The sequence below is a fragment of the Argiope bruennichi genome, chromosome 10 (genome assembly GCF_947563725.1).
Source record: "Argiope bruennichi chromosome 10, qqArgBrue1.1, whole genome shotgun sequence".
NCBI classification, from domain to species: Eukaryota; Metazoa; Arthropoda; class Arachnida; order Araneae; family Araneidae; genus Argiope; species Argiope bruennichi.
Genome location: NC_079160.1, coordinates 11,033,358 through 11,060,864, shown reverse-complemented (window position 1 = coordinate 11,060,864; position 27,507 = coordinate 11,033,358). Strand labels below are relative to the sequence as shown.

General features: G+C 29.7%; 1 long non-coding RNA gene across 1 annotated transcript; it reads right to left on the bottom strand.

The window, feature by feature from the left end:
- Positions 1-616: 616 nt before the first annotated feature.
- On the bottom strand, positions 617-3,142 carry LOC129988511 (uncharacterized). The gene is made up of 2 exons (XR_008785652.1): positions 3,070-3,142; positions 617-836 (listed from the first exon to the last, which is right to left on the bottom strand). It is a non-coding gene; the product is annotated as an uncharacterized LOC129988511 (long non-coding RNA).
- Between the last annotated feature and the right edge of the window lie 24,365 nt (positions 3,143-27,507).

Sequence of the window (27,507 nt, the reverse complement as noted above, 5' to 3'; positions counted from 1 at the left end):
TTTCAATTACTTGTCATTCTTTAAATATTACATTTTTATCTTTAAAATGCAATTATATTTGAATAGTTCTAATAAAGTAAAAAATTTAACACTCGAGGAATGGATTAAAGTAAATAAAGTCGAGGACTTTCATTTAAGTTCTGCCATTAAATTTACCCATTGTCAGCAACACCAAAGTACAAGACAAGTTATCATTATCAACGATACATTTTTTTATGAAATAAAAATAACAATTCTTTTAATACTTTGGTTTATCAGTATTATTTTACTCAAAAATAATCAGCAATAACTTTTTCAATCACTTAAAAACTACAATGTTAAATAGCTCCAACTTGAAATCTCGCTTATTAACTTCTGCAAACAATTTTTAATTTTGTAAAATATTAGTTAGATGAATCATCCAAGGCAGCAAAAGAAACCAATTTTAAATCTAAAAATAGTAGACAAGATCTTTCTCCATTCAAAAAAATCTCATTTATTAAAAAAAAAAAAAGTCTAGCATCTAAAAACCATGAGGGGAATATATATATATTACTTTGTGTAGCATTAAAATTTTTTTTCTAAATTTATGCTAAGTGGCATTTGTAACAAAATACTACTAAATAATTCAACTACACACATATACAAAACCTTTATTGACTGCTTAAAATATTTGAAATGTTAAACTCAACTCCTTTTGTAGCATTGTCAATAATAAATGCAACGCAATTCTAGAAAACTTTCGCAGATTAGCTCCAACACTTGCCATGGAAAAATAACCCAAGAGGAAAGCTTATAAAAATAAGGACAATTCTCAAAGGAATTTCACCAGGCACCAGCAAATATTTACACAGTATCTAGAAATAAAAAAACATAAAAAGCCATTTAAAAACTACACTAAATTTTCAATTTTAATGTAAGTTAAACATCTCAGAATAAATATTTCACCATTAGAATCAGACAAGAGGTGTTTCAATTCATCATTAGAATACTTAGTAGATATTATACAAATTATTCTTGTAACTGTATCCAGGATATTATTTGTTTACAAAAAACAATAATGTTTGTAATACAGTCAATTAATATACCCTTTCAAATAAATACCACAGAAACATAAGATTCAAGTGGCAGCGTTGTGAAGGGAAAGCTTTGTAATAGCAAGTGTAGAAATTTCTAAACTATTGATAGCACAAGGTAAATTTTTTAAGAATCGCACTAGATATCAACGAGTATGTTTGCGATATTCAAAAACAAAAGTAAATGAAGAAAGAAATTTTACATATATTCAAGATGAATTTGAGAATTCTTTCTTCTTAAGGCTTACAACTTGCTAAACATAATCACCATTTACTTCCTAATGACACTCTTCAATTCACAGCAGGTTAAAATAAACATTGAATTATTTCCGCATAAAGAAATATTCACATATAATATCAGCAATTGCAGAATATAATTTTGCAGTTATTGGGAAAAAATTTAAAATCCAATGTAAAACTTCAGAATTTTACTATCATTCATTATACGAGTCAGTCAAGAGGTGTCTTTGTTTTCATCATGTTACAAAAACATTGGATTCAGAATGGATCTCAGTAATCAATAAAAATACAAATCAAGTCACTCAGTAAATTATCCAGTCATCAATTAAAATCAGCACTCTAGCCTAAATTTTCATCATTGTAACAGTAATAATTTTATCAAATTAGCATTGTATCCTCATTCAAGAGTTTCTATCATCATTTTTCAAAAGCTAATACATTTTAAATAATCATTGGATACATTCACAGCAATACTTGACAACTAAATGCTTAGAAATTAAATTAGCAATACACATGAAAATAAAGTAAACAACCTTCATAATTGCAGGATTTATTTCATTTTCAGATCATCTGGTTGATATAATCAAGAGGCATTTCTATACAAGCACAATATAACATATATAAAATTAAAGAACTCTCATAATTGCAGGATTATTTTCATTAAAAAATCAAAATGGTATTTGTAATCATAGAGAACTTATCCTTAAAAAAGGCAATTGAGATCTAAATCTATTGAACTTTATCAGAATATAGCAATTTTGTTCATTAGGTTCACTAGAGGTGTCAGTGTATTTCATCATTTTCAGTTCAATAATTTCATATAGAACACTTTAATAAAGCAGGAAAGAAGCAATTCTTCAATGTATTCAGAAATTAAGCTCATGGAATCATAAAAACATCATATGAGGTGTCAGAGAATTTCATCATTTTCAGTTTTAAAAAAAAGATTAAGAGAATGTTCCGCCAGGCAAAAACTATTTTAATTGATACTAGAATGTTTGAGAACTACGGAACTTGCAGGCCAAACAGTACGGTTCCTGCAGTACGAGGAACTCCATTTATTTCCCTGCTTTTATCATTCCATCTAGTGCAACTACACTAGCTGGTCAAGTGTCAACAGGTTTTTCTAAATCACGAGCAATATATGATCAGATGTCCGAGAACTACGGAACTACCAGACAATGATTGTTCTGAAGTACGAGGAACTCGGCTTTACTATTCCTGCTTCATATCCCAATTAGAACACGAGTTCTAAAGGTCAAGTGTCAACAGGGTTAATAATTTATAGAATAAGATCTTACCATTATTTCATAAATTTGATATATCATACTTGTACGCTTTAGCTATATCAAATTCATTTTATAAAGTATCCAACAGCAAACTAAAAATTTTAAGTCATGATTTTAAATCCACAATTTAAATGCAAAGAAAATTACTACATACTATTGAACTTTTTACAATACGATTATGCTCATTAGGATATCAGGCAAAAAGTTGCTTTCACGTACTCTTAAGAAATAATTGCAAAATAATTATGCATTTTATTGAATGCATATACTTTCACTTCAGAATCAGTATATGCCTATTTTGATAAGGAAAAAAAAATGGTTGCGTTAAGAAATAAAGCACGTTACAATTGTGAAAACTCAATCTGTTATAATCGGCAAGAAAAAATTTTTACAAACAAAATTATAGAATAAAAAAGCACTTATAAGCCTTTAAAATATTTTGTTTCAAATATATTTCGAGAGAAGAAAGACAAGAAATACTTTACCACACTATTTCAACTACAAACCTATCATAATCAAACATTCCCAGCATCCACGCACCACTCACTACCAAATGCCGAAGGAGAAATGGAGGAAGTGCATGCAAAGAGATTCCAGATTTTGAAAGCTAACTTTTGCTGTTGCCATATCCTCTTCATAAATAGAAAAACATAATTTTTAATTAGTTACTGTTGCTCTTGAGGTCAGAATCGATCTCGGAGACTGGAAAACGCTGAAAGAATATCAAAATTCCATTGCTTAAGAGCTAAATTTACAATTGTTTCATAATATTCATAAGATTTTAAAGTCAAATCAATCAAAACTTTATTTGCCCATCATGATATATTTTTGTAAAACGTGCAGAATCGTTAAAAGGTTCTCCAATTATTGTTCTCCTATCAGCATAAAATATTCAACAACATACTACAATATCTTCATAATTCAAAATACTGAACAGCATCGTAGAGATGCAATACAGTGACTTGTGTCCCGACGGGACAACCATTTGCCATTGTCCCATTGTGGTCACGTGATTTTCCTGAAGTAGGCGTGACATTCTATTGCGCGTAGGGATGACGAATATTTTACGAGCGGCTATTACGTAACCAATATCAAAAAGTCACAAATACCAGTGATCAATATTTTTCAAAGAGGGGTGTCATTCAAATTCTTGATACGATCTTACTGGTGATATTTCGATTACAGGTGTTGGATCACGATATTAAGTAACAATCGATACGATCTGTGAATGGGTTGAAAAGTGAAGAAACCGGTTATTCTAGGAATTATTCACCACAGTATCATTGAATTGCATATCACTGAATTTATCGGAGCGGTGACTTCACTGGAAAGTGTGAAGTGACCGCTCCACTTCACAGGATTTACCTTGACTCTCCGATATTTATTTGCATTTGATGATGCACTATTCCATAAAGATCATTTTTAATGACTTTATGACTGCATGTAACATGACTGCATATATTCTGTTTACTGCTGGCGTCATCTATTGGTAGAATATAGAACTAAAGTAAACATTTTAATGAAATGACATATTTTTAATTCAAATATTTTAGAAAATGGTTTACTCCAATGAAGAAATTAAATAAATACTTTTGAAAAAAAAAATTAAGAAGTAAGCTGAAATAGATAAATTAATTCAATCACACGTTACTTAAATTAGTAAATTAAGTATTAATTACAATTAATAAATTTTATATATAATACTAGTTAATAATTTTTTATTTATAATATGATTAACAGATATTTGGAACAAATATTTCAAAATAACAATAGCAAAATTATTTGTTATTCAAAAAATCGTGGATTATGCATCTCTAACTGCGCGCAATAGTTGGCCACTTGGGGAAGACGCGCTACCCCTAAGCCAGGACGCCGGCAAACCGGATAAATAAACATGGTAATGATGTAAAATAATTTTAAGTAACTTTGTGAATATCTGTGTGCTTTTATTTATTACTAATCGCTCATGGCCACCAATGGTTCACCGGAAATATTGACTGTATTTAATTTCAGATATTTCGTTTAGATATAACTTCATGTTCATGATTTCATCAAACTGACACATATTAAAGATGTGTTATTTTAATTTTCTCACTTGAGTTCTGTTTATTTTATAAATGAAAGTTTTCTAATGGAGACCAGTTCCATGCTCTAACGACACTATTAAAAACAAAAATGTCCCATTTACGTAAATTATAAATTTCATGGTATTGCCACTTTACTCTTTTATTCGTCTTACAAATTACACTAGTATTAAACAGAATCTTTCTTCTTAAACTTTCAAACACGAAAAAAAAAATCACGCGTTTAGATAATTGCTGAAACAATGAAAGTGGTTTGAGCTTCAGGACAACAATGTAATTTGTTGTTGGAAATCATTAAAAAGTCATCGAGAGTGGTTTCCTCAAAACTTTCTCGCACACTTTCTAATAAACTTGTCATGTCAGAGATCACCTTATATGGCATTAGCTTATAATAGTTAAAGATAGTAACTTTTAGCCTGAATTTAGCATTTTTACTGAATCTGTCGTGTCATCCTTGGCAAATTATTTGGCGGTGTGTTAAAAGTATTCAAAAATTGAACTTGAGTTTTAGACACGTTTTTCTCACACGATTGAAACAGAAATTTGCCAGGAAACTACACTTGTAGTTACAAAATCCCAGACCAAATTCGATACATTTAAGTCATTGCGATTTTGAATTATTGCATTTACAGGTTTCTGAAAGCACAGACTAATAGACAATCAACCCGTAATTAGATTTGGTTTCAAATTTGAAAGATATCTATACTATAAAAGTTGAATCTGTTTATCGAATTTTATCAACCTAACTCTCTTTTGTAATTATTGTGTTAACATATTCGAACAGCCTGACAGACGCACTTCCTCTGAACAGATTTTATTCAAAATTCGGTAGAAATCAGCAAATTTGATATAAAGATCTTTTATCAACAATCTAGTTTAAAGCGTTATGAATTATCTGTATCACAAACAGACAGATGGACATTTTCCCAAAATGAGTTTCTTTTAACTTAATGGAACGTGGAGATTCGCCGAAATTTCCAGTTCAAACTTTTTTTGACGATTACTATACTTTCTCTATATAATGCATATGAGAAGTAAAAGTTGCCGAAATTCAGCAAAAATTTACACCGTGTTTAAATTGGTATTATGGAAAAGATATATTTTTTTAAATTTTGAAACTGTGTAAAATTTACTTTTATACAATAACATTTTAAGCGAGAAAACGATAAAATTTAACTTAATTTTTAATTTAATTAAAATTTTAAAAAGTAGCTCTGAGATGAACATTTCTGACTTTCAGTGAACAGATAAGCAAAATTTGATAGCTACAGGTCAAATAATAGGCCTATAGAGTACCAACCATTGACCTGCAGATGTATGAGTGTGTGCGGGCGCACACACACACACACACACATTATTAGAATAGATAACTTATGACTGGGGATATTCACGTTTATTTAAAGTCATATTTCAAGAGATGCTTGTTGTTTTTGGATATTACAATAAGAATGTGGACGCAATGAAGTAACTAAGTTAATAACGTTATGTCATCGACGTCCTTTAGACTAGGGGCCTTAGGCAGTTGCGTAGGCGGTAATTCACCATTCCGCGATCAACACTTTCGATTTATTTTTCACTTTCGTTTCTTCACAGAGAGATGGTGTTTAAGAAATTCAACAAGCATTTCATTGCTATCAATTATGCACATGTTCATGTCAAATTTTCACCAGGTTTCTCAAAATCTTTTGAAAAGTTTCATGTCTGAGGCAGAAGTTACATTCATCAATGACACGACACAGTTAGTCAAATGTGTGACAAAGGCAAGGGAGAGAAAAACGAAAAATCCTTATTACTGCTAGTTTGTCAATTTTTTCAACACCTGCGAATGCTGAGAAAACTTTTCTTCCCAATATAACACTAATTCTTTGTAGTAATATATATTAAATTTAAATTTCCGTATGACTTACTTTCCTAATTATTTTTGAATATGTTGAAAATGAGTTCTGTTTACTTGCTCATATTTACTTGTTAGTGACAAAACAATTTTCACTGTCTACAATTTTACTGCAATTAAAATAAAGGCTATCACACAATTTAAAACTCCAAAAATTCCTTAACAAAGCCATCTCATTAATAGAATAATGAGAAAATAATCATGTCATTCACCGATCTCAATGTGAACAATGAAATTAAATTTTCTTGTTGTGCTCCTTGCTTGGTTAGGTTTTCATTCATTTGATTTTTTTAGTTAAGAATTTATCGATACTAGTTGAAGAAAATATTGTAAAACGCCAAATGTATCTGTTCCGAAGAGAAAAGGTACCATATAGCATGAATATCTGCTTTTTACATGGTCTATACCTCAATTAATTATTATGAACGAAACCAAAGTTGTTTTTCATTGCAGATGAGGAAAAAAAAGTGTTGTAGGAATTTAAAAGGAATATTCTGCATTTGTACTTCACAATTCTCTTTAATTGGTAAATTTCATTCATAATTTTGGTTCAATGACGTATTTAGACATTTTGCGGCCGTAAATAGGGCTCTGGAGGTTCTTTATTTAGGAAGTTGGTCAGTATAATTTCACATTTGAGCATATTTTTAACAATAAACCTTTTAAAGATTTATTTTAGGTTATTGTTTTTTAGTATATATATATATATATATATATATATATATATATATATATATATATATATATATATATATATATATATATATATATATATATATATATATATGTTTATTTATTTATTTGCTATTATTTTATTTACGTTTGTACGTAATATTAAGAAATGAAACGCTCAAAAATTTTAAGTACTGTGATACCGGAGTAAACATAATAGTACAGATAAGAATCTTGAAAAATTTTAATACTATTCCAATATTTTATCCTCTACATTTTTATAAATTTTTTGGAAAGTTTTTTAATCATTCCGAAAAAGGTTCTAGCTCTGCCCAAGCATAAAGCGCTCTCCATATACACTATTTATAGCGAAAAAAATCATTTGCATTATTTATGCATGAATTTGGAAACCCACTGCGCTTTTGAGCATACGTCAGGCATTTATTTCGTCAAAAAAGGGGTGAGAGGAAAAATGAAAAGAAAGGATGTTTACATTTAACAATGAGGTGAATTATAATTATTCGCAAAATTAGGAGAAATGATAATAGCTCATCTTTCTACGTACACCTTAGTGAAGTACAATCACCAAAGTGCTAATTTGCAGTATGTACTGCAGATTGCTATTTGGCAATGAAATTAAACTGAGTCTCAAGAGGAAAAAATTATATTAAAGTAAAAACCGTAGTGAGATTTGCCAAAATTTACTTGCATTCATTTTAAATACTATACAAGATTTTCCTTCGGAGAAAGTAAATCTTATTCTAATATTCTCAGGTATTTTTATAGTTTCTTCTTTTTTTCTGATTTTAACAAAAAAAATCTTTCGCATTTTTGCTTGTTTCTTGTTAGTACCAATAGAGACATTGATATATATTATTAAAGTCTTGAATAGAAGGTTGGCATTAGATTTTAGGAATCATTATTGGACTTGTGCAAAAAATGTTCCATAAATCATGCCAAGAGAATCATTGCAACAGATAATTTCCTTCAAGAAATTCTTTTATTCCTTTTTAATTCGACAAATTACATTACAAATTCTATTGTCTAAAAACGTTGAAATTCTGACAAAATGCATATTACTAAGAATATTATCATTGGATGGCGCCATTAAAATTTATTTTTGCATCTTTTTAAAAATCAGTTTGTGAATTTTTAATAATACTCATGCTCTCTACCGTTTTCTCTCGGAACTTACGAATAAGAGAAGAGTTAGAAAATACTATTAGAGCACATGTGCACAGCATCATTTCATTTACCATAGTAATGGATAGTAAGATGCACAAACAAATCGTCCTGGCCGGGTTGTGATAAGCGACCTCTGGTGATCGACCTAAACACCTTCGAACGACCAGGTTAAGAACTATCTTTAAATGCATTACTCGTTTTTAAAGCAACGCACAACAACTGTTAATTAACGCAGCTTCCAATTTATTCTTGATTTTTCAGTTTTAAATTCAACAATTGGTAAAAATTCGAAAGATATTAAAATAAAACCCAAGAATCTCTAAAGAAACACATTTCAATTAAAATATATTCAATTTTATTTTTTTAAGAAAATACGTAGACACAGACTATCTACATCACTCATCCATCATTTCATTAGTGGGGGTAATCGAATTTCCATTAAGAATCGGTCCGCCACCCCTTTTACGAAGATCGATCAGACCCTCATTAGCGTAAGCATTTTTAAGTCTTGTATTCAAGTTACAATGGAATCGCATCTTGTCCAAGCAGATTCGATTCGATTTGTTGCCAAATTTGAAAGGAGCAGTCATTTATTCTTAAGATGGGGTCTTTTTGTAAAGAAAATGCGTACCCTGTTTGCGGGGGAGTGCTTACGCTCACGTGGTCTCACAATGTATTCGCTTTTAATGAATCTCTAATGGCTATGTTTGCTACATTTTGAAAATGATGGTTTTAAAAGCAAGATACATTTTTGGTAATGCCCATCAATTAAGGATAAAAAAATGATGTAAATGAAAGATTTCATAAAGGGAAGAGAAGATAAAAAAATAGCGATTTTTATTTTAGCTACATTTTTTTCTAAAATAAGTAAACTTTTTTTCCCTTATGCATTTCATTTTATTACTTTGTTTGTATACGAAGTAAAAAAAAATAACGCAATATAATTTCCACCTCAAGATTTTGACTCGAACTGAGAAGGCATAAAATATTTTGATTAAATTAATATGAAATATTGGACATTATCAGTGAAAGAGAAGAAATCCAAAATACATATCCTATTTTCATCATTTTACTGCGAAGGACAAGATATCCAATGTTGAGATAGAGGGAGAATTCTTTTATTGATAGTATTAAGGAAAGTTCAATTTAGCTGAATATAACTTCTACCGACATAAGATTATTTTTCCGCATTTCTTGCAAAGGGCGAAATGCTGGCGTAAATATACATCTAATTTTCTTTTATTCTTATTATCTTCATCGGAATAATCAATTTGTAATAAATGAAATAAAAGCATGATTTTAAGATTTATACTACAAAATAAAAGTATTTTCTTCCCAAAAATAAGAAAAGGTTACAAAAAAAAAAAAAAAAATCAGAACAGAAGGTGGTGGTGGTGGGGGGGGTAATACTCGTAGATTGATCAACTACTAAAAATTCTTTTAACACTTGCAGTTTGAGAGGATGAAAAACAAAGGCATTCTTCTTGAACATATTACGCCATTCTTTTATTTATACTTAAATAAATATACGTCATTCTTAATAGTTCCCATTCTTTTCCTTCTTTTAGTTTTCATATGTCATTCTTCGTAATTTTTATTGTTTTCAGTCTTTTAGTATATATACGCGATTCTTTATAGTTTTTTTTTTCGTTCTTTTAGTACTTATACGCGATTCTGTATAGTCTTCATTCTTTTAGTATTTATGCATCATTCTTTATATTTAACCGAATTAGCCGACTAATGTGATATTTAATTTACACATTTTATTGTAATAAATCGATTTTTCACCAACCCATTTTAACCGATTTTTTTTCCGGAATTTAAGCGTTAAGCTTAAATAATGACTTTTGAATTTGTTTCCTATTTATTTTTAGCAGTATAAAAATAATTTAAACAATAAAATAATAGTCATTTGATGTGGGTGAAACATATTTCAACTTCCATGTAAGGATCCCTCTGTCTCAATCATATTAATATAAAAATGAATTAAAATTGGTAAAATTGTGGTTAGCATGGATCAACATAATTTTTTGAGTTTATTTAAGGTGGGCATTAAATTCACCACATTCTCTAGACGGATTCCATTTAATCTTACATATTAGTTCATATTTCCAGATGGCGCATGCAATAAAATCTATTTTTGGTTTTAGTATCAGAAACTACATACATACAAATCGAAATACTAATGCTTTATACTTGCGCCTTCCACAATTTCAAGCCTTTTTCTGCGAATACAATTACAGTAATAAGGCGTTTTGAATGATTGCAGTGATTTGTGTGCCTTGTTGTGTGTAGACATCACTAGACTTATAATGCCCATATTTACAACAAAGCTTCAATTGGCAGAGTTAAAAATTACCAATTTTTTATTTAATATTTTTTTTGTTAAAATTTATTTATAAGAAGTAAAAAAGATATCATTTTAAAATGAATAAATTATTCAATGATTCAAAATAATTAGAAGAGAAAATTTGTTATAACGAAATGCATCACTATGATACATAGTATTGATTACAATGAGTATGCTGCCGTTGTCCGAAATGATAGGTGTTTCCTCTGTGATTCAATAGCTAATTCCGAAACCATTAAAAACCACTTCCAAATAAAACTACCAATATCAAAAATAATCATCAATGACCTCCTCATTCTATTCTGTATTTTCTGGTTGAAAAATATATTCTAATGTAACTGAGCATGTTTGGTTAAGAAATGTACGTTCTATGGTGTATGTCGTTGGTATTACACTCGGGATGAATATTTTGAAAAACCATCTAAAATAGCTATATTTTTACATAAAAAAATGGAAAAATATATCTTTGAAAATAAAGTATAGCGGTTGAATGACAAAAGTTTTTTAAAAATACAATAAAGAGTTTTTTTCCTGCTAAAAAGAGATATAAAGCAAAACTTCTAATTTAGTGGTTTAGGAAACGATTAGTTTAAAATCTCGTACCTAACTTAAAAAAGCATGTTATATACTTCTTGAACAAAAAAATAATCTGTGCTTCTATTCACCCTTTAAATATTAGGATTCGACTGATAAATAATACAAAATCTTCATTTCTTTTTTTTTCACATTGTGAAACATTAAAGTAACTATGGAATATTTATGGATTACTTATTCTTTAGTTAACTGCAGGACATATTGAGAAATTATTATACCAAATTTGAAAAAAAAATAAGCAACAAATTTTAATTTATGTGATTTTTTGTCAGAAAATTCTCCCAAAGATTTTGAGAAAATAGTACATAAAGATGCAAAATAGCATAGAATATATAACTATGGAAACATAAAAATCAGTGTAACTTCTCTCCAAAAAAGGGACGTAGAAGCAAAATTAAAGCAGTTTTATAAAAAATTTTCAAACAATAATAATATTAATTAAAAAAATCCTATTTTCTCAAAAAAAAAAAAAAAAAAAATGAATTTTTGAACCTTACCTACATAATCACCTACCTTAAGACTGCAAAAACAATTTCCATTTCGCCTGAAATTTTTTTTTCGCCTGAACTGAAAAACTATAATTCTATTCACTCTTTAAATATTGGTTTCGACTGATAAATGACACGAAATTTTCAATATTTTTTGCATTGTATTTAAACTTATATAAAATATTTCTTAATGAGCAGATTAGGTATTCTCTGGTTCAAGCATTGTAAAATGTACTGAGAGATTAATAAACGAAATCTGAATTAAAAATATGCATTAGATTTTAATTTAATAGGTTTTTTCGTAAGAAAATTCCACTAAAGATTAGCATTTGAGAAAACAGTATATAAAGATGTAAAATAGCTTAAAACATATACAAATGAAAACATAAAAATCAATGTAAAAACCTTCAAAAGGGATGTAGAAACAAAATTCTGATGATTTTTAAAAGAAAATTTGTCAGATATTAAAAATATTAAATAAAAAAAAATCATATTTTCACAAGGGAAAAAAAATCGAATTTTCGAACCTTAACTACGTAATTGCCTACCTAAAGACAGCAAAAACAATTTCTCTCTTGCCTTTTTTGTGATCCAAATTTTTCGAATTCTGTCATTCACACTGTTTTATAAATATAGTCTCTACTAACTTACGATATATTTAATGTTGTTCAAAGCGAAATTCTTTTAAAATACTTACATTCGCGCACATTGGGGAGGAAATAACTGCTAGTTGAAAGCAGTTGTCTTTTAGGATTCAATTATTGAAAGCTAAATTCAAATTTTCATCTTTCATCATCACATCAGCGAACATTTTCAACAAACCACGGCACAGACAATTGCATTTTGCGTTGCAATAAACGCATATTTACATTTTGGATGTGATACTTTCAAGGTATGGTAGTTTATTCAGAATAGCGAGCGATACCGTAAAAATACGATACAAAATTTTTGCGCTTTTAGGATTGCTTCCGTTTAGCAGCCAGGCTGCCCATGTCCCTTTCCCTACTTTATTTCTAGAATGGAAGAAAATCAGTCCTCACCATTGATTCGCTCAGCAGAAGGGAGTGGCGTCATTCAATCCGAATTTTCAATTGATTTCGATTTTGGCCTTCGCTATTTCAGAACTGTAAAGGTACTTTACTTTCTTGTTTAACTGATTGGTTGTTCCGTTTTAACCCCATGATTAACATGGATTTGCCTCACCATAAACACGGAAGAACTTTTACAATTAAGTGATTCAGTTAGTCTCAAGGTGGGTTCACACTCATCCAGTTATAAGATTTCAGTAAGTCATGCATGCGCAGAAGTAAGATTGCTCAAACTCTGAGAAAACGGACACTAGCAAATTCTTGTCTCGACGGGAAAAGGACTTGTATAGTTTCTGCGCATGCGTGGTCTTACTGGATGGTTTGTAACTGGCTGAGTTTAAACCCACCTTCAGGTTAGACGAATTAATTGAAAAATTGCGTCTTGATAACTACTATTGCGTTGTAAGATTTTCATATGCTGAGAGCATGCATGATGACCTGCCCCCACCAGGCCGAATAATTAACCAATGATATTACCCAATTTTCTTTCATGCTCGAAAAAATTTAAGGAAATGACACTTCTTGATATACAGAGATATTCTGTTAGTATTTATTTCATCTGCATGCTTTCAATGCTTGCAGATGAATCTTTGCTGAACTTTGAATGCTTTCAATCTTTGGAATATTTGTTTTTCCAATTTGTATTTTATTATTTGAATAAAAATATAAAGACTGGCATGGAGCCTCTAGTGTTCTTATAGATACTTTTGTCATGCAACCCTTTTCATCTTGGCAGTGGCGAACAATAATTAAGAAATATGAACCTTTGGTGTGAAATCAGCATTTTTACTGAATCTATCGTGTGTTCTTGGGGGATATTTTTGACGATTATTCCCTGGTTAGACGGTAAATAGTACCTGGAAACTGTGTTTTAGAGTGTCTTTACCAATCAATTTAAACCAAAATTTGCCAAAATAACATGCCAAATTCGATATATTTAAGTCATTACGTTTAAATATTTATGAAATAATTTAATTTAATCTCTAGATAAATTTGGTCTCTAGTTTAATAGCTATTTACACTTTACAAGATAAATCTATCTATAAAATTTTATCTATCTAAATCTTTATTTGTAGTAGTTATCGCATTCACATCCACCCGAATGGGCAGACAGACAGACTTCCTCTGAATGGATTTCATTCAAAATTTGATAAGAGATCAACAAATATGGTATAAAGATCCTGTACCAAATTTCATCCGTCTAGCTCAAAGCGTTTTTGTCACAGGTACATAGACATAATGCTTAAAATGTGTTTTTTCAAACTCAATGAGATTTAAAGTGTGGAGTTGTCACAAAGTGTCGAGTTTGAATTTCTTGACAATTACAATGTTTACTTCATACTTCATAGACGAGAAAGTAAAAAGGATGGACTAGACAGACAGAATTTCCTTTGCACCTTCTCTCACTGCACGTTTTGGAAGCAACACTCCATGAGACTCTAAGAACTTCTTTCAGAAGTTGTAGTAAATATGATATTACCCTATTCAGAAAAATTCAGTTTGGTAGGCATTTCGATGCGAGCTGAATACATTATTATTATCTATTCATTCAGCATGCATCTTCGTAAATGAAAACAACATCGTAATGACCATTTAACTGAAAATACGTTAGCGTTAAAAATTTTGGGACATTCTTTTTCTTTTCAACTATAAATTCTTAAAGCAGAATATTATTAATATTGGATGGAGACAGCTATTTATCTGAGTATGAAAGCATTAAGAAAGAAAAGCACCTAAAGGAGAAAAAAAAAAAACCACCTCCAGTTTTTATTGAGATTTGTTTTTTTTTTTTTTTGCAGCTGACCCCTTTTACTTCATGCTCACAACAAACAGAAGATAGGGACATCCGACATTTCTTTTTGAAGAAATGAAGAAACTGATATTTGATGAATCACTTTATAGATATTGACTGTGGACCTGCATTCGATTGAACTATTTTTCAGTGTATGAAACTCTTTTTGCACCTTTAATAAAAAACATTTCCTCAGATAAAATGATGACTGGTGAACGTATTTTTTCGCCGGCGCCCTGGCATAGGGGTAGCGCGTCTTCCCCGTGATCTGGGCGTCCCGGGTTCGAGTCCCGGTTTGGGCATGGTTGTTCTTCTGTTGTTCTATCTGTGAGATGTGTGAATGTGCCCTCCTGTAAAAAGGGGTTGTGCAAGTGAATGAATGATGCGTGAGTGGCAAAGTCGTACTCTTGGCCCTAGTTGGCGCTGCTATAAAAAATAAGAGACGCTCCCTCTCCGGCTTAAATCGCTGTCTTCGTAACAGCGGGCTTGTCAGTGGCAAGTGCCATAAGAAACAAACAAACGTATTTTTTCTTCCACTTCACTTATTCTACCACATAGTAGAACCTGACTTTCTGGCTGATTTTAGAAGTCATTTTTTTTTTACTTGTTTTCGGAATTAAATACGCGAAACTCTGAGATTTTACATAAGTAAACAGCGGGAGTGATCTCTTTAATACTTTGTCGTATACTAACACAATACGGCATTTTGTGCTTCAAAGTACAGAGAAGAAAATTGTAGATCGAATTCGAATGCTTTCCTTTCTAGGAAATAGTTCCAAAATTCTCTTAACGTTGAGGGCAAGATTACATATCGAATTCCACCTGTCTAAATTGTAGCATTTTTAAGTTATCGAGTTTGCACACAAGTAAATATATTGGCGATGTTCTGATTTTATCTAACTTTTTACATTTTTTAAGACTCTTTGAGTAATGTGTTCTCATGAGCATAGACAGATGGATAGACATATTTCCTGAACACGAATTTGTGTAAATATAATATGATAGAAATGTATAAAGCCGGTGAAAAAGCCAAATAACATGTTTCATATCTGCAATCCATTGAGTTTTTGAATTATAGGGCTAATAGACCTAAAGCTGAACATAGTTTCAACGATTGGGAGGGGTCTTTCCAGAACTTTCTTGCATACTCTCTAATAAAATGTGTTTTAGATAAATTGTTTCTCATTCGATTGAAACTAAATTTGACACAGAACTACTACAATTATAGCCGAAAAATCACATATGCAGCACCTCTTTTCCCCCTTGAGCAGAGAGCGTCCCCTTATGGCGTTTTGCAGAAGACAACCAGTTGAACGGCAGACCTGCACCCTGAGGTTGACTTTTTCCCCCATGCGCAACCCTTGCGCTAACGCCGAATGTTTTCGGCTGGAAACCGTGGAATCTCTCCACCATACTGTTCTTTAATCTAATTTTCTATGTGTGTCTGTAGTAAAAAGTATTTGTGAATTTTGTAGTATAGCTGCGTTTGTGAAGATTAAAAATAGTGCATTTAAAACCGGGCAGTTCCTTAGAAAACCACAACACACCACTATACATATTAAATTCCATATATTTAAGTGTTAAATTGTTGTGTTATTATTTACATGTTTCTGAAAGTGCAAACCGATAGACAAACAATCCCTTGCTGGATTTGATTTAAAATTTGATCGGTGTCTACAGTATAGATGTTAAATCTTTGTACTATGTACTTTTCTTCATCTTGTACTTATAGGATCAATTTATATTCGTACAGACAAACTTCCTCTAAATAGATTTTTACTCGAAATTCGATAGAAATTTACAAATTTTGCTTGAAGATCAGATGCCAGTTTTCTTCCATTTAGCTGAAATGCTTTTTATTTATCTTTGTCACAAACAGACATTTTCCAAAAATGTGTCTTTCAAACTCAATGCGATTTGAAGTATGGAGATACATCAAAATCTAGAGTTCGAATTTTTCGATAATTACAATAACTTCGCTATACAACGTATACGAGAAAATAAAAATGTATTTTCTAGATTCAAGGAAATCTAAAATGCAAAGATTCATCAAAATCTCGAAGTCGAATTTTTTCTGATTGCAATACTTTCTCTTCGTATACCAGAAAGTAAGACAGTGGAAAATGGTGCAGCTTATTTGAGAAAATATAAATTGCGAATCAATTTAGATTTCAGATCTTGTCGATATTTTGAGGTAAAAAATATATTTACGAAAACAAAGGATGATAAGACCCAGTGGCTTATTTGCTTCATGGATAGCATTCGATTGTATCATTACAAAACAGAAGGTCCAAGACGAGCAAGCAAGTGTGAAAAAACTCATGAACCGTCTACATTACCTTGTGAATATGTTTTATTGGCCATTCATTTCCAAAATAGTATTCCACGAGATTTATTCTGTTCATAATAAAACTATCAAGCTTCTAGTTTCTATAAATGAAGGGGAAAAGAAAAGGAGAAGGAAATACTAGAAAAATGATCAGGAAATAACAGATGTAAGGATATGATGCGTAAAGCATAAAACGTACTTTGCGATTTAACCTTTTGTTAAAAAAGATTTTCCGGCACTGCAGTTCAGAAATTGAGAATTTTCTTCATCGACATCCGAATTATAGATTCTAAGACAATCGTCCAAGCAAAATTAATCTAGGACAGAGATTCCCACTAGTGGAATATTCGGGAATCTGTGGATTAAGTGAAAATAAAGCTGGCAGTAACGAAAAATGCAAATATACCAGTGAAAGTGGTCTTCTCAAAACTTTCTTGTATGTACTCAAATATAGATTTTATTCTCTTTTTTCCCACAGAACTAGGAATCTTGGGTAAGGCTGCAAATATCTTGCGTGACATTTTAAGATGAGATTATGTATTTTGGGAGCCTTTTTCCCGGGAAATTGACAAAAAATTTGACGTTAAACTACAATTATAATTACAAAATAGCATATCAAATTTGTTTAAATCTTTACTTTTATGAATTATCGCAATTGCATGCATGCGGAAGTATAGATGAGCAATCATTTCACTGATCTGGTTCAAAATTTTCTTTGTATTTTAGATGCTAAACCTGTGTATGAAATTTTATATTCTTAGATCTTGGCAATTATCATATCCATTTATGCTCGTTACAGCCAGATAGACACACTTCCCATGTATCGATTTCGTATAAAATATGCTAGAAATCTACAAATCTGGTGCAGTGCTCGTATGCTAAATTTCATCCACATAGTTCAAAATGCTCTTGAGTTATCTTTGTCACAGACAGAGAGACAGACGGATATTTTTCAAAAGGGTGTTTCTCGAACTCAGACAGGACTGAAATATAAAGATTCATCAAAAATCTCGAGGATGAACTTTTTGACAATTACAATACTTCTTCTATACTTCGTATACAAAAAAAGTAAAAAAAAAAAAAGGAATATTTAGAATTTTGTTTCAGCAGTTTCATGCGGAAAGATAAAGTTTGCTATGTAACGGCTGAGTTAGCTTGAATAAATAGTCCCCGAGGCATTATTTATTATTTTCGGTCCCATTCATAATTTATGGATTTACAAGTAAAAATGGTATCTGGGGTAATATATTATTTTTTAAACCTCCTTAACATATTTATCTTTAAAAGTTGAAATAAAAGTATTAATATTTTATCTCCTTACTATGTCCTAACAAGGGGAAGACATGAGGTTGAAAATTCATGATGAATTGGGGATGAGATTTAATATAAAAGTGGTATACATTTAGAATGTTCACACACGAAACTATTAAAGCGCATTGACGATTCGATTTCGGAAAAATGGCCCTCAAACTTTCTGCATAGCTTATATATTAATAATGTGTCGCTGTTGCCGAGGCGCGAATGGTATATTGGCTAAGACGCTGGCGTAGCAAACAGGCGACCCGAATTCGATTTTGGACTAGCATTTTTTTTGTTGCTTTTTTTTAATTTGTTTTTGTTTTTGATTAATTTCAAATTAATTCAGCAATTTACGAACAGTTTTAATTAATATGTTTTTCATTTTTTATGCAAAAATAAATATTTATTCTCCTAATATTACAATTTAATTTTTAGAAAAAATACAATATGAAGAAAAACAAATATTTTTTTTCATTTGAAATGTTTTTACGATAATTATCTCTTCTACGTGACAAAAAATGAATGAAATATTTTTATGATGTCAGAAATTTAATTAACATTCAGTTATATATGTAATCATTTTTCCTGTTTAAATATAAAATCATAATTCGATATTTATTTTTAATGGAGATTAATTTTTAAAACATTCATTTTTGATTGATAAAAAAAATTACATATTAATTGAAACTGTCTGTAATTTCATTTAAATAATTTTTTAAAAGAAAAAAGCGTTCATATTCCAGCATTCATTTTTTTAAAAAAAATTATAATTCAAATAATAAAAGAAACCAATTTTTTTTCGTTTAAAAATTACTATCATACTAATTGAAATTATTTTTAAAATGTTAATTTAATTTAAGTAATTCTGAATATTTAAAAAAATGAATTCTTGCTCATAATTGTATTTCTTCTAACAATTAAATTGTAATATTATAAGAATAAATATTTATTTTTGCATAAAAAATGAAAAACATATTAATTAAAACTGTTTGTAAATTGCTGAATTAATTTGAAATAAATCAAAAACCCAAATAAAAAAAGCAAAAAATACTAATCCAGGATCGAACTCAAGTCTCCTGTTTGCTGCGCCAGTGTCTTAACCACTATACTATTTGGTCAACAGTAATACATTATTAATATGTAAGCTATGCAGAAAGTTTGAGGGCCATTTTCCTGAAATCTACTAGCTATTTCGCTTAAATATTTTCGTGAGGGAACATTCTAAATGTATACTACCTTTATACTAAATCTCATCCGGAACTGAATTTTCAACCTCGTACCCTCCCCTTGTAGGACCAGAACCCGAGGCATTACTAACCACATCATCTCCCCCTCCCGATCAGCTCACTACAACATTAGTAACAGTTACAGAAAAATACAAAGAACCGATTTTAAAACAGTAAAATATTTAATACTTTTTCATGAAAACGAAACTTGAAGAAAGGATACATTATCCTTACACGTATCTTAATAACAAATAATGTAGTAAATTTATCACAGCTCGAATGACGAGATTGTATTTATATTCATTGGTAATTTATGAAATTCATATTCAATGAACATTAAGGATTTCATTGAAATTGTTTTCCACTTGTATATTGATAAAGTAGAGGAGCACATAGTAGTTTTAATTATAAGATAATGCAAGATTATTTCAATTCTGTTTCCATTAATTAGGAGAAGAGAGTTAAAACTATTATAAAAATGAAATAAAATATAATATAAAAAACAATTTCTTAGAATTACATAGGTTTCAAGTCCGAGACCCGATTCCACCGAAGAACCGTTGTGTAAGGGGGTCTATTGCACGTTAAATCCGTCAAGGCCAAACGTCCTCCCGCTGGTGTCTTGTGGTGTGGAGAGGTGGGTACCAGCTCAGCTGTCGTCCTCGTCATCTGACCGCGGTTCAAAATTACGATGTCCGTCCCAAAATAGCCCAAGTGTGGCTTTACAACGGGACGTTAATATAACTAAACTAAACTAACTAAACTTAGAATTACATAGTGATAGTTCTTTCTTTAAACTCTATTAGTTCTTAACATCTGTATAGGTATTAATAACCAGCCGCCTTTGGCGATCAGTAGGTTCCTCGTGATTAAGGGATGCAAAAAATTTCAGTTGTTTCCTCAGCAAACTATTTATAAACTTCAAATTTTTATAGAAATGACTTCAAAAACCTTACACCACTCTGCCCATTATGCTTTGCATTTCCCTAATTTTCTGTCTTCATCTGTTTACATCCAATTATATCACAGAAAAAAAAGCAGCAGTATGATAAAATGAAGGCAGTTTAAAATTTTCCCATTGTTGCTTGATTCTGAGCTTAAATTTTAATTTTAAATACTACAAAAATTCGAAAAAAAAATAATATTAAAAGCGGGCCTCATATTGAAATCTATTTAACATGTAAACCTAAACCGAATCTTCATATCTTGATTCCAGCATTTGAAAAGAAAAATAAGAATGACATATTAGTAGTATTGATACAAACGGTCACGAACCTCAGTGAAATATATTGTTGAAAAGTGCCCTTAAAATACGCTATTTCAATGATACGATACGAAGTTCATTTCATTATTCAAGTACTATTGATAATTGTATTCATTTACAGTTCTGTTAATTAACTTCAGATTTAATTTACGTACAGATGCACTTTGAGGTTTTAATTAACAAAGCTGCAGATGGTTTATTTTTACTTTTTTATTTTAAATGCCTCTTGATTATATTTTTGTTTTTGAAACTAATTGTGCCATTTAAAAATTAAAGCTTTTAAACATTTCATGATTTATAGTAGAATCTTCAGTTTTATCTACCATTTTCCAAAACTAACAGTATTTATGTCCAGAAACTTTAATTGGAAGTTGTTTTGGATTGTATTTAATTCTGAACTATTAAAGAAAAATACAAAAATTACAACTAATTTAAATAAACTGCACATTGGTAATATTATTAATATAACTGAATCATTATTATTTCTACATTTATTATTACATTTTTGAAATTATAATTAAAGTATAAACCATTTGAATGTTAAACCATATTTTTGTGTTTCCCCGATATAAGCCTTCGAAATATTATTGTAAAGAAATGATTTTTACAACATCTTGACATTTTTTATATGTCTTTTGAATGATAGCCATTTGTTTCGGTATTTTTTCCACTGAAGTTTGATAAAACAATTTGTTTACATTACGTTTATCAATGCGTTTGATTGTTTTTACGAAATTAAAATTGTAAATAAAATAATTTCACTAAATATTTAATTACGTGGTTTTCTTCAGTTGAGGATAGCTAAGAAAATAAGATTTTGTGTTATAGTTAGGATTTCAATATCGCTATGATGTCGACCAGAAATGTTTTTCTATATGATAAGCAGAAAAAGTATTAGGATATTAAAATAACAGCTTTAATGTCTATGATAAACGTACGAAACATTTGTTTTTAATAACATTAAGCTTAAAAACATTTTGTTGTATATCAAGAACATCAAATTTTGCATAAAAAATTCAGTTGAAATTAAATGCAGCAATTATTTTAGTCAAACTAACGGCTTCGGAAGCTATTATAAAAAATTTCTTTGCACGAAGATTTTTTTACGGGTGTAGTCAAAGATAACAAATATAATGAAAGGGTAGAGGAGGAAAGAAGGCTGAGAGCCACTGCTCCATCTCATTCCGGTTCTGAACAATAGTGTTCATATACATGTAATGATATTTTCAACTCTTAATTTAATTCAAATTAATTTCCAAAACTTTATCTTAATTTAGCCCATAGTAAAATATTCTCTTATTTTCTGATCCAATTCCACTTTCGGTTTAATTAATTCCTTTATAAAAATAATACCCCATCAGTACTACGTATCAAATGAAAGTGATACTTCTGTTGCCCTTGTCAAAGGTCAAAACTTCTATTCAATTGGCGCGTGGCCGGAAATCCCATGTTATATAAGACTAGTGATCATTTGGTTGTCCCTTTTTTCTTAGTTCTACTTTTGTGTCGCGCTGCGTCTTCTTGTAAATAATTATGCTTTCCTGGAGGGTTGTAGAGAGAGAATAAAACGAAATTAAAAATACAAAGTCTCTTCACTCCTTGTTAAACCTGCATCCTGCGTCATCCAAAATAATATTACATACATGCATGAAAAAAAAATGGCTTTCCGGGGTTCAAAAGTTGCTCAGATGAGTAATTTAAGTGTTAATATCCATTGTTTTCTTTCTTCTTACTCAATATGTAATTATTACTCTGCTAGTCGTCTTTAGCGGTTATGTGGTTCGCAGGAGATATTATATTTAATTTCAATAAATTGTTCAGGTAAAATCTTCATGCCCATGATTCCATTAGATTGTCAGACATTAATTATTATATTTATATGCATATGGTCTGCATATGTTTTGTTCATTATAATAGTGCATATAGACTTTTCTAGTGGACACCCGTTTCGTGGAATTATGCTCTATTCACCTCCGAATTCAGCGCTATCATAACTTCACTTTTTTTATTTGTCCTGCAAACTATATATTAAACAGGATTTCTTTCTTTAGGTTTCTACAATAAAAGAAAATCACTCAATTTGATGAAAGAATGAAAACGATTTCGGTTTCATTCAAAACAATGGAAATGCTGTTTTAAAATATACTTAAAAGTTAATTAAATCTGAACTATAGAATTTTACAGCAACTAAATTGGAATCATTGTAAATAGAAGTTTTTGAATTTTAGGATGATGTAAAAATCATTTTTGTGTCAGAATCAATCGCGAAAAAAAGCTAAAATTCTGCTTACTTTTTGATTAATTAAAATTAAAAAATAATTGTTCCACACACACAGGCACGCACGCATACACACACACACACACAGAGAGAGAGAGAGAGACTCATCTTTATTATCATTATTATTAGCATAGAAAGCATAATTTTAGATTAAACTTGTGACATTTGAGATTTAGCAAGCTCAGAAATTCTATTATATTGAAAACATTCAAGTACGCTTCCATTTTAACCTAATCAACTGTTGTATGGTGCTGCTTGATATGGCTTGAAGATGTTTCACTACATTTTTTTTACGACGCCATTAACTCTCTATACTACACAATACAATGTTGGTAAATGATATTAAAGAAATTTCCTGTTAAATGCAACGCAATTCTCGAAGAAATTTTTACGTTTCAGTTAAAACATTATTAAAAAAATTCGCTTCGAAAATGTTGTTTGAAGTGAAATGAGTCGTATTCTAAATTTTAATATATACTGTATGCTAGATTTTTATTATTATAAACAAAAGTTTTTTTTACTAATAGTTTTTTTAGAGTATTTACATTAAATTGTTCTTTTTATGCGTTGTGTTTTTTTAAATTTTACGTATGAAACAAAAAAAGAAAAAATTACAAGATTCGGTGAAATGGGTGTCCCATTATGCTTCATAAAATTCTATCATATAAACTTTCATAAAAATATTTGCAAGAGAAGAGACCAGTAGAAAAGAAAAAAAAAGTAATCATTTCCAAAATTTTATTCCATTTTGTCGAAAAAAACAGATCTTTATTTCTGTAAATTGCGAGGGCAAGTAATAGAAGTAAAAGATTGATGCCATTATGAAAAAGAAAAATTATCATACCAATGAATTAAGTTTGGTGGTAAATATTTCGAAAGAAAAGTTTTTTCTTCTTTAAAGAAAAAAACTCCATTGAATAAAAGGGAAATGAAGATGAATAGAAGGAAAAAATCCAAACAGAAAGAAACTATCTTCTAAACTGAAATCTAATATTTAAGAAATATCCCAGTTATTGCAAAATTTTCCTGCTTTTAATGACAGAAGGATTGTTCCTATGATATATGACAGTTTATAAAAACCTAATAAGTCAATAAAAATGGTTTGGATAATTTTTTAATGAAAAATGAATAAATAAATGAAAAAAATTTAATGAAAAAAATAGTTAATTGAATTTATTTTTTCATATTTAAATCATCTCGAAGCATTTCTTGAAACAGAAATTACAATAAAATTTGAAACTGATAATTTTAATTAAATTAACGATTATTATTAATTCATCCTTTGATACTACCTGCATTACTCTCAGAATGGAATTACTTTTTAATTTTTTCACTATTTAAACATTAACAATTTAATAATTTGGCTCAAAATTCTAATTATAATCTTACGTATATTTTGTATTTGGGAACACAATTTCCAATACTTATAACAAAAGTTTAGGGTAAAGAGTAAAGTTATCATGTATCATATCAGTTACTGAAAGTGGCATAGTATAAATCACAGAAAAGGAGGAGACAGAGGTTTCACTTGAGCTTTTGATTAACGATCGCAGCGCCATCTCAACCCAACAATTCTAAGAGAACTAACTACAAAACACAGAAATCATGGAGAGAGGGATTTTTCTCTGTGTTATACACATCTTAAGCAAGAAGTAAAAACGTTTTTAATATTAGCCATCGTTGTAATTCAAATACGCCTGTAACAGAAGCTTTTTAAATGTATAGGACATTTTTAATGTAAAAGATTCCTTTATTTAAAATATTATAATACAAAATATAAATATAATTCTTTTATCGTCTAAAACTTTATTTTTAATTGGAAAGTATCTTTTATATTAAATATTATAATATAGAAACTTCTTCAGTCGTCTGCAATTTTATTTTTTACTAGCCGCCTTTGGCGATCAGCCGGTTCGCCAATCTTAATGTTCGTTTAAATTTTAATAATTAAATAGCTTGAATCGGAGTTTAACCCCCTTCTTCGCCAAGTTGCGATAACGCGCCAAAGCTGGCAATCTTTATTATGCACTATGATTGAACATCTGCTCTTTTGCTTTTGAACATTTCAAAAGGCTGTTGTTGGCAATTTTTAAAAATTTCGCCAAGCAGGGGGTTAAACTCCGGTCGTACCATTAAATATTTTACGCAATTCCAACTTTAATAGATTCTTCAGCAAAATATTTTAAAACTTCAAATTTTGATAGTCATATAATTCACTCATAATATTATAAAGGCCTTCAGTCATAACGTGATATGTATCTCTCTAATTTTCTGTCAGCACCCGTAGAATTTATGGTTTAAATTAAAGTGTAAATGATTAATCTTCAATTAATATAATAATATTTTTTACTGAAACAAAGCATTTTCTTTAATAATATGATTACTGATAATAGAGTCACTGAGCGTTTAAACTTTGTGGGCACTAAAGAATATCTTTCTTAATTTATGTAATATCTCAAGAATTTGTCAACAAAATTTTCTCAGATTCATCATGAACAGATCGATTCATTAACAATGTTTCATTTTAAATGCCTCAAACACTAAGAAAATAAAATGAATCGTTTAAAATAATCGGTCGAAAACAGGTTTAAATAAACTACTTAAAAAACGATGACTTAAAACTGTAAGCATATACAAAAAAATATATAACTAACATAAATACAATTTAATTACAAAAGCATGCAACTAACCTAAAAATAATTTAAATCGTTGAAAACAGGTTAAAAAAAACTACTTAAAAAACGATGTACTTAAAACTATAAGCATATTTAAAAAATATATAACTAACATAAATACAATTTACTTACAAAAGCATGCAACTGACCTAAAAATAATTTAAATCATCTGTTGATAACGGTTGTTATGGAAACAATCAGAATGCGCATGCGTGAATTTTCTTCGCCACTTACGGTAACGTAAATGCGTGAATTTTTCTACGCCAGTTGGGGTAACGCTATGCAGATTAGACATTTTTAATTTCCTTTATTCTGTGTTATTTTAATTCCAAAGTACTTCAAAATGAATCTGAAACATGGATTAATTAACAATGTTTAATTTTAAATGCATAAAACATTAAGAAAATAAACAGAAACGTTTGAAATAATCCGCCGAAAAATGTTAACCCTAGCCTCATTACTGTTGGGAGAAAAAAAACAAAAAAACTAAAGCCTTACTCATTTGGCGGTGAGGAAAATGGAAGATTTTTTTTGTCGGAAAAGTTGGCGGTGGGGAAAATGGAAGATTTTTTTGGCGGGAAAGTTAGTTTTTAATTAATAATTAAAATTCTAATTAAAATTTCAAAAAAAGGGACCCCAGGTGCACATTCCCGACCTCTAAGGTATACATGTACCAAATTTGATAGCTATATGTCAAATGACCTGGCCTGTAGAGCGCCAACACACACACACACACACACACACACACACACACACACACACACACACACACACACACATTGAGCTTTATTATAAGTATAGATTATCTATTATTATACATCAAAATTTTTAATACCTCTTAGCTTCTTTACAAATTATGGACTGCCCAGAAATATATGAAAACGTCAGAAAGCTGATTTTTTTCAATCAATAATTAAAAAAAAAACAGTTACAAAATTTAATCAAAAATTAAGTGAGAACTTAATTTTGTATTTTTATATAGAATAGGAAATCAGTAATTTTCAATTGTGGATTTCAATCATCATCGATCGTTAAAGCAAGTAATCAAGTTTTTAATCAATTTTTAAGCAACGGAAAGTCTTTAAAAGTTTTAAAACACTCACTTATCTTTAAGTCTAGTCTCTAATCTCTCTTATATCTTATCAGATGAAGCTTATCTTATTGATAGATTTCCTTTTCTTGTGTTTCAAATATTTCAAATTCAGTTTACTAAACAATCCCTAAGTGCAGTAAATTTGCTCGCACAATACTGCACATGCGCCATGGCGATATAGTTTTTAATTTATAAGAATTTAACTATTTAATTAATTATCCCGAACTTTAGTTAAAATTTTCCTTATGCTTCATAATATTTATGAACAAAATTTGAAGGAAATCTATTCTTTACATTTTTATGAACAACAACAAAAAACCCCCATTAAAGTTTTAGTTTTATTTGTGTAAATTTTCACTAAATAAACAACATTTTTATAAGTACAGTTTCATTTCCCCCCAAAAATTACTAAAATACTTTTCAATTTATAAATTTGTTGTCTTTGTGTAATTATTTTTGACATTTGAGTTGATCTTCAATAGCAAAGTGATGATATTGTTAGTAGTATGAAAAAATTTTGTGTCTTGTTTTGTCCGAAAATTTTCTGATGAACCACTCTCTATATAAAAGAATTTTCTGAAAAAAGTTTAAGGAAAACTAAAACACGATTTA